This window comes from Drosophila suzukii, chromosome X (genome assembly GCF_043229965.1).
Source record: "Drosophila suzukii chromosome X, CBGP_Dsuzu_IsoJpt1.0, whole genome shotgun sequence".
Classification (NCBI taxonomy): domain Eukaryota; kingdom Metazoa; phylum Arthropoda; class Insecta; order Diptera; family Drosophilidae; genus Drosophila; species Drosophila suzukii.
Genome location: NC_092084.1, coordinates 30,763,734 through 30,773,783, shown reverse-complemented (window position 1 = coordinate 30,773,783; position 10,050 = coordinate 30,763,734). Strand labels below are relative to the sequence as shown.

Genomic DNA, 10,050 nt, shown 5'->3' with positions numbered 1-10,050 from the left:
TTACAATTCAAGATCCATTTCACATGATGATGGAAAATTATTAATTGATAATCACGTCGCAAAATGTAGAAATAAGTACTATGTAATGTCTAATTTTAAGACAGAAATATTTAACAATTATTGCACACTTAACCCAGAAGGTTCTTGTTTCACCAGATTACTAAATGGAGAAAAATCTTTTTGTAACAAAATCAGAGAAAAAAATAAAAAGTAGATGTAATCCAAGATGGAGCCATTTTTGTAAATGGAGAAAATACAGTTAATGACACTCATTTAAATGGGTCATATTTAATTACTTTTAATGGCACCTCTATAATTAATAATATTTCCTACACCAATGTAGACAATAAGATATTGGAATACATCACTGCTCGAAAATATACAGATTTTTTAATATCCGAATATATTATATCTAATGATTCGGAACTCTCATTTGATAATATTAACGTACTAAATCCATTTATTCAAATTAAACAAACTCAAATACCAGTTACGTTAATATTAATCATATTAGCATTAATATATTTAATTATTATGATTATAATCAAATTCAGAAAATTTTTAATATTCAAGCCATGGCAAATTCGTACACTGGTAGAAAAAACACGAAGTGAAATCAAACATATTTTTATTTGATTTTTTTTACTCCCATGCATAGTCATATTAAATATTAAAACCTTTAATTTAAATAAAAAACATATTTAAGCCGTATGTCAAATATGAAAGTATTCAATTCAAAGTGATTTTTATTTAAAAACAAGTTAGTCACATTCAAATCCAATGTGGCCATCTTGGTTTTAACTATTATAAAAAGTAGTTCAATTCATAGTATATTTGATGGTTTTTTATATTTCGAGTAAATACTTTTTCCATTTCTTCGGAATATGAACTCTTTTATTTTGAATATAGAACGTTTTCAAAATTTGTATTTGACCAAATAATTGTAAATTATAAATCAAATTACATATCTATGTATATGTATTAAGTTTGTGACCCATATACACAACATAATTTAAATTATTAGTAATTTGCAAAAGAAAAAAACCTTAAATATTTAAAGAAAATGGTTTTAGTTACGGCTGCCCAACCACCGGCAGCCTCTTTCTATTTCCATGACAAATATCATAAGATTTGGCTTTGTAATTTACTATTAAAATTACAAAAACATGCTTAGCCGAAGAAAAAATGTGCGTGCATTGTAAACGCTGGGCCGTAACGAAAAACTAAAACTAACGGCACAATGTGCATACTTACATACATTCAGACAAATTAGAGACAAATATGAACAAGCAAAACGGCAAACGCAAGCGCGTCTTCTTCTTCCATTCGCATTTGTACATTGGTGGCCAAGAAAATATGTATGTGCAGAAGCCATAAATATTTCTTGTGTACCGATGTTTTAACAATAAGATATGTTCTTATAATATATAAATATAATAAAATAAAATAAATAATACTAAATTGACATATACAAGTTATTAAACTTAAGGACTTATTTGTACATATTTTCTTATTTTCTTCCCCATTACTTTGACCTCTATTGTAAAGTAACGGCACGCTACAGATTTTGTGCGTCCTTTTTGCACACTTGCATATGTATGTACATATGTATATACGAAATATTTTGACACTCCGCTTTGTAGCGAATCCCGCGATCATTTCGAAGCAAGCGGTTCTCCTGATCGGATGTAAAAGTGATTAATAGAGCTCGGTAGACAAGTGTTCATTTAAGTGTAATAAAAAAGTGAAAAGTATAGAAAAAAGGTGAGTCAAATAAAAATACAATAATTACTTAGTATTAAGGCATGTGCATGTCCACGTTTTTTTTGTCGCATTTTTCCTTTTTGAGTTTCTTCTTTGTTGTGCGCGTTATTATTTCGTGAAAATTTAGATAATACATTTAACGAAATAAACAAAGCTCAAAAGAAAATTACATTTAAAAACAATAAAATATATGCGATTGGGTAATAAACATGAAGTGGATAAAAAATACGCGAAAGAAATGAAGAATATGAAAGGAAATTAAAAGGAGTAGAATGCACGAGATGGAAAACACTAAAAAGGCGCAAAAAAGACGCTTTGCTGCCGTTGCATTCGGTTCTGTGGCGTCGCAGTAGTTTCATCTATTTCTTTATAATATTTTTTGGTTCTTTCACGTGATTTTTTGAAATAAAAACGAAATAAATTTAAACTATATTTTTGTCTTATTTAAATCCCTTTATATAAAAACACCTACTCGAAACTTATTATAAAACTTATTAACTTTTTCTTTATAGATACAAATTTATTTCAACATATTGTACCCTGAGAAAGAAGCAATTTGATATATGGGACCCATTTAAGGAAAAGGTTTTTTGCTTTTACGAAGAGCAAATGCAAAACAAAAAGCAACTTAAACTATTAAAGACAGTTCAGAAAACTGTATCACTTGGTAATGTATAATTTTTTTTAAATTTATAAATTTTATCTTTTTATGATAAGCTTGACTTTTTCTAAATTATGCCATTACCAAAAATCTAATAACATATTCTTATTCACAGATTACAAGGACTAAATTTACACCATATTGCTCACATCTGTCATCTTAAATAATTCGTGGACCGTCATTAAAGGAACCAACAAGCGAAAGAAATTATCACTACTATGACTCGCAGGAAAGTTTTGTACGCACATGCAGGCGTACGAACGTGGCAAAACAGAAAAAATGTGTGATTATAAAAAATATGTATAATAATATATATAATAGTATAATAGTATAATAATAGTATAATATGTATAATAATGTATAATATGTATATGTATATATGTATCATATAAATTCTAAGAGTTACGTTAAGTACAAATGTATTTAAAACAAAAGTAATGATAACGTGTTAGCATGGTAAAAAATAGAGTTTAAGCAGAACAATTGTTTGATTATATGTTTACGTTTATTTTCAATAAAAACACATACTTATTTGGTTCTTTATTAAATATAAATCACGCTTGTTTTAAACTACAGATTGGTTTCTATTGAATATGCACCATATTAGTATGGCTTAAATACTATATTTAAATCAAACATAAAGTACAGTTCTTTTAACGGGGACTATATTTAATTTAAATACAATTTGTATTTATATTAAAGTTCATCCCAGTCTGATTTAAATATGAGAATTATTTAATCCAAATAAAAATATGCTGAGTTTTAAGGCGGGCTATTATTATTTTAACTATAAAAACTATTCAAATGAAATATTCTATTTACTGGAACTAAATATGAAAATATTTAAAAGAAATATAAAAATATAATACTTTTTACTATGGAACATATTTAATTTAATTATTTTGTACTATTTTAACATATTTGATCGAAATTAAAAAATCGTTGAACTTACTACGAGATTATTCAAAAAATAATTAACTATTTAACGTTTTCGTTTTTACGATTTTCATGTTAGGTTCTAAACCGCTGGGAAAAATAGTTGAAACGTTGGCGAAATAGTGACATTTACGATGTTTTTTCTACCAGTGTATAGAAATCGAACCAGAAAGCAATATTTCCGATACTGAGATAAATAATACACCCGACAATGAAAATACCCTAGAAGAAAATATCATTGTCGAATTAACCAATCAATTACATTCAATATACCCAACAGTTCCAATGAATCGGGACGATTCAATTTATAATGGGGGGAGTTATATGACACATTATTTAGGGGCTCTTACCCAATTTATAAACAACTTTGAGCCGAGAGCTAATTTCCAAAGAACTCTGACAGACCCGAGATAAATCCGTGGTCAGCTATTTCTGCCAAGCAGGCCTCCAAATCATTCCCACCCAGATCAATTTCACGCAGTCCGAATCAAACGGATGCTGTAAACATCCAAACCGATATTGTAAACAATCGGAGACCCAAGCGAGCCCTGAGTCCGCTAACGTAAACAAAAGATCCCCAAAGCGAGTCCCGAGTCCGCTAACGTAAACAAAAAGATCCCCAAAGCGGTCCCTAAACTCCGCTAATGTAAACACCAATTTCCGGCCAAGATTGGACTTCGAATTTAATTGGCAAATTGCATCATCCTATTTTCCGACTCTCTTGAGTCATTCTCTTTATCAATTTTTGGGGATAAAATCTCTTAAGCCGAGGTTTGATTATTGATCATTGAACTAGAGAGCAGGCAGTCCGTTTTTGAGATCCGAATCGAGCAGAACAAATATTCGAGAATAAATACAAGAGCAGTGAATTAAATAAGTTCGACCTATTGTAAAATTGTAATAGTGAATAAGTGATTGTAAAAAATAAAAATAAATTTTTTTAATCAATTCACTAGTGAGAAACTTAATTTGCATGTGAAAAGGAAATAAACGCTGACGACCTAGACAAATATTTTGATCAATTTTCTGGAAAATACATGGGTCCCATTCATAAAAATTGTAAGCCAAAGTAAAAATTAAGTGATCCCTTCTTTCCTGTAGTATTTCATAACTTATCTAAATATGACATACATTTATTCATTACTGAATTAGAAGACTTAAGAAGACTTAAGCCCCATACCCTGTAATAAAGAGCTTTATATAGCGCTAACGCAGACAATTAAAATAAATGCCTCAAATAGATATAAAATAAGATATATCGATTCGATTATGTTTTAAATACAAGTTTAGAAAAACTATCGAGCTTAATGGAGGACAAAGATTGTAAAATTCTAAGTACTAAATATCAGGGAGAAAAATTTAAGCAAATACGTAGGAATGGTATTTTTCTATACGACTTTTTACATAGGTTTGAAAAATTTAAGGGTAACCAGCTTCCTGAAATTGATAGTTTTTATCATTTTCTCAGTGAAGAAAACTGTAGTATCGATGATTACAATTTTGCCAAAAGATGTGGAAAACTTTCAATTGTTAAATTATATAAAACTTTATTTAGAAAGTGATGTAATAACTTTGACCGATGTTTTCGAAAATATTAGAAAATTTTTTCAAAAAATGTATAAGTTTAACCATTAACTATGTTACAGCACCGTCAATATCTTGGGATGCTATGCTCAAGTGTACTAATGTACATTTAGAACTTATTAGCCACGGAGACATGTACAATTTTTTAAAAGAAGCAGTACATGGTGGGTTAACTCAATGTACCCAAAGGATTTCTATAGCTAATAATGAATACTTAAATAACTTTTATTTAAGTAAAGCCATCAACTTTCTGGGGTATATTGATGCAAATAATTTATATGGTGAAAAAACGTTGCTCGCAGAAAGTTCGTTTAGAAAACGATAAATGACACATGGCAAATAGACTTAGTTTAAATTATACCGCTTAGGAAAAAAAATAAGGGTTTTAGATATTTACTGACCGCCCTTGACACGATCTTAAAGTATTTCTTCGCCGAGGCAGTTAAGACAAAGTTTGCGCAGAATATAGCAGAGGCAATGAAAACTGTTTTAAAAAAATCAAGGGAAATAATTTGTTATTTCCACTTTTAGTAAATAAATACATTTTATATAAATCATTATAATGCTTATACGCATCTCAATGCTTCTATATGTGAGCGCTTTAATCGAACATTAAAAAATCGTATGTGGAAAATATTTAGTATGCAGGGTATACATATGTGGATTCATAACATCAACTATCTCGTAAATTAATACAATAATTCTTACCACTGAACAATTAAAATTTAATCTATAGATGTCTGCACAAAAAACAAAGAGGTTATTTTAAAATAAGTATATAATATACCAAAAATATTTGCAAAACATAAATTTTCAGTAGGTGATTTTGTTAGAATAAGTAAATAAAAGGGAGTATTTATGAAAGTATATGAACCACATAAGTTTTTAAATTTTTATAAGTCAAGTCTACATAACCTATAACATATGAAATACAAGATTATATGAGTACCCCTACTAAAGGGTCATTTTATGAAGAGGAACTTCAAAAATTGAAAGATAAATTTGCTTTCTTAGTAGAGAAAATAATTTTAAGGAAAAAAAGTCAAGTGCTTGTAAAGTGGAGATTCCAGCCACAGCTCATTGATATCTGTAAATTACCTGCTAAAGTAATAAAACGCAACGCAAAACGTTCAATATTAAAATGACCATGAGCCAATGTATTATAATTATCTGGTAAAATATATCTCTTATCATCCTTACAATTCAGACTTATTCGACCTACTTCGAATAACTCGCTGGGCTCTATCAAATGTTTTATTTATTTTATACATTCTATATAATCTTCATGATTCAGTTTTTTTATAACTGATTTCTTAACTCTTTTAATTTAATTTAACTTTTAATTTTTTTTATACATTCGTTTTCATTTCCTTTCTTATCAATTCAACAAGAGTATGCCTTAGCCTTAAGTCCTGCAAAAGAAGTCATAACCCTACCTGCATGTTCATCCTTCATTTTTCCAGGCTTCCTATTATTAGCTTGAAATATATTAAATTCGTTTTCTAGTTTTTAATTTGAGGTATCGAATAGTTCGGGATTTTCTTTTATAGTTTCGTAAAAGTTTTTCTCTGAAGATAAAATAAATTAATCTGTATCCATATAGATTTTTTTTGAAGAAGGTCTTTTAAGTAATAGAAAATTATAATAGAATTCATACATTATCCATATATATATAATTGTAAAACAGCAACTCCTATATATATTGGTTTATCATACATAATTTTTGATGGCGTCGATTCAATCGCAGCAAGATCTGTCCCGAATATCTCAAAGCTACGGAAATCATGTCTATTTATGCGTTGCCTAAGGCATGGCGAGTTTTGTCTTGATTTATAATGCTTTACTAATACTATATTTCTTCGCTTGGCGACATTTTCCATTGTTTTGCCGTACACTGCATTATTCATTAAATTAAAAAAATGTTTTCAAAATCATTTTCGGCTAGTTTTTTTTGATCAGTGTTTAAATCAATATAAGGCTTTAACCAGTATGATTGTGTAAAAGACAAATCCCCATGTTTTTTTTTAAATTAAACCGTGCTGTATGCAAAGTTGAAGCTGTTTTAAGTGGATAATGTATTCGCTTTTATTCGTTAAATCAGCTATAAGTTTTTTCTGCTTACCTCCTGGAGGAACTTTGTTTTCTGGACAGAAAGGCAAGTAGTTATGTGAGTCATGCCGATCAGAAGGATATTCTAAATCAATTTTTAATATATATCCTACATTTCCCTCAACAGAAATATTTTTATAATCGAACGATTCTAATTGATCATTACTTAAAAATTTACATCCTGAAAGCGGTAAGGGTTGACTCATTGCCCATTGCCATATAAATTATTTGCATCAATATAACTCAGATAGTTATTTGGTTTACTTGCATCAAAGTTAGTTATATATTTATTATTAGCTATAGAAATTCTTTGGGTGCAGTGAGTAAGCCCACCCCTTATCGCTCTTTTTAAAAAATTGTACATGTCTCCGTCGCTAGCATCCCAAGATATTGACGGTGCTGTAACATAGTTAATAGGGTCAAGCTTATACATTTTCTGACACATTTTTCTAAAATTTTCAAAAACATCGGTCAAAATTAAAACATCACTTTCTAAATAAAGTTTTATATAATCTTTTATAGTATTACAATTGAAAGTTTTCCAAGCCTTTTGGGCAAAATTGTAATCATCTATACTACAACTTTCTTCGCTGAGAGAATTGTAAAAACTATTAATTTCAGGAAGCTGGGTATCGTCAAACTATCTAAACAGTCATAAGGGAAAACACCCTTCCTACGCATGTGCTTAAATTTTTCTCCCTGAAATTTAGTACTTAGAATTTTAAAATCTTTGTCCTCCATGTAGCTCGATAGTTTTTCTAAACTAGAATTTAAAAATCTAGTCGAATCGATATATCTTTTTTTATATCTATTTGAGGCATTTAATTTAATTGTCTGCGTTAGCGCTATATAAAGCTCTTTATTACAGGGTATGGGGCTTAAGTCTTCTTAAGTCTTCTAATTCAGTAATGAATAAATGTATGTCATATTTAGATAAGTTATGAAATACTACAGGAAAGAAGGCATCACTTAATTTGTACTTTGGCTTACAATTTTTATAAATGTATTTTCCAGAAAATTGATCAAAATATTTGTCCAGGTCGTCAGCGTTTATTTCCTTTTCACAGGCATAGCAATTGCCTTCCTGTTCATGGATTTTTAATTAGTTTTTAAAACAGTATTAAATTAATATTTTGTTGTTTCTTACATACCTTAATATGACCACAACTCGTTAAGATCAGGATTATATTTATGTTCTATATAAAATGATACGGCACATGCAATATGCTTCTGCACTTTTGTTGTTGACGAAGTTGAAGACGAGTTTAGGCATGTTCTATAGTTTTCAAGAACAGCCTCAATATCGGCATATATCACCACCGGAGGAGATAATTTTTTGTGAAAGCCCTTGAATGAAGTTGTAGTATTTGGTTCAGGGTAAAACGAGGCCACTTTTCCGCATTCAAGTTTGTTGTGGGTAGTATTATTAACTGTGAAAAACTGTAGACAGTTATCACAAAAATATCCTCCTGGTTTGGCCTTGGAATGCTGTGAGCAGCATAATCTTTAGTAAGGGTAATGCATACTTTCTTGGTTTACGTTATTTATTCCCAATATATTGATGTGGTTAGTTCGAATACATTTAGTTCTAAGCGTTGGACCGATAATTTTATCACCATCAGCATCGATCTCATAAATATTTATACAAAAATCTTTATTATTTTTCTCGAAATGAATAATCCCTTTATTCGTGATTGGAAACTAGATTCCTGAAAAATCCAATCTAATTCGTCATATAGAATTATTGAGTTATTAATAAGTTGTGGGCTTTGTCATTTTCTCTCGTGAATACTTTTTTGCTTTGCTGTTGTAAAGGTAGCACTCTTATGACTTTTATTAGCTATGAATGCTAGTATGCATCATTTGAAACAAAATACGTCAGTATTCTGTACGTTTATAAGTGCATTTCGGGCTCTTATATTCTTCGGGGCCTGTATGTATCCGCTAGCAGGAATGTTTTCTAGCTTGATTAAAGTAATTTTAAAATAATTGAAATTTTGTATTGCCCAACCAGAGTCTTTTTCTTGAAACTCACTGCTCGATGCTAATAAGCTATCTACTGCCATATTTAGTTCATCGATAATGTTTTCATTTTGGTATACAGATTTATATGCAGTCCCAAAATGTTTTGTTGTTTCAACAGTAACTCCTTTGTCTGTTTGTATAATATACCTAGGTATCATAAACTCTTAGGTTGAATTTAATGGCTCTATATTCTATCATGCAATGCTTTATAATTTCAATTATATTTTTTTGTGTTTAGTGTTTTAGATTGGATTCGATATGATTTTACAGGAAAAACAGTTTGTAAGTTAAGAAGAATTATATTTTTATTATTTTTGACTTCTCTGGCTGATGGATTTTTATGCTTATCGGTCTTTGTCTTTGTAATTAATCCTAAACACTATTGCTGTTGCTTCGCACTTGTTGGGTGTGGTGAAAAACGGAAGTTAGCTTCAAACTTGGCCTTGAATTGGGTCTTAGCAGAGGTTGGGCAGAACAGAGCAAATGGTGTCTCTATATAGTTTATTACTCTATGATCTCGGAAACTATAAAATCTAGAAATTTGGGATTCGGTATGTAGATTTGTGAGTTTCTTGCCCACAAACGACAATAACACTAAAACCCATCTAGCGCCCACATTTTTTATATTTTGTAAAAATTTTACTGATATCGGTATTACTGATATCGGGCAACTCATTAAAAAGTGTAGCAGGGTTGCTACGTAGTAGTATGTATGTATGTATATGTTGTTGTATTCCTTCTAAATCATTCTTGAACGATCTAAGAATAAGTTGTTGTTGTTGTACGATGCCGCTCACTGTTCTCTATCTCTCTCATGGCTCTCACACTCTCCCAATGAGTCGGGGGTTGATGCGGATCGTGAGCTGAGAGTGAGAGCAGTTGAACGCCGACCGTGATCCTGAACAGACGAAGTTGTAAAACAAAAGTAAAGACTGGAAGTACATATTTATTGGTGTTGGTGTTTAACTTCA

At 30.0% G+C, this 10,050-nt stretch overlaps 1 long non-coding RNA gene across 1 annotated transcript; it reads left to right on the top strand.

The window, feature by feature from the left end:
* Positions 1-1,623: 1,623 nt before the first annotated feature.
* Positions 1,624-2,956, top strand: LOC118878262 (uncharacterized). Its single transcript, XR_005014776.3, has 3 exons — positions 1,624-1,764; positions 2,277-2,431; positions 2,541-2,956. It is a non-coding gene; the product is annotated as an uncharacterized lncRNA (long non-coding RNA).
* The last annotated feature ends 7,094 nt before the right edge of the window (positions 2,957-10,050 follow it).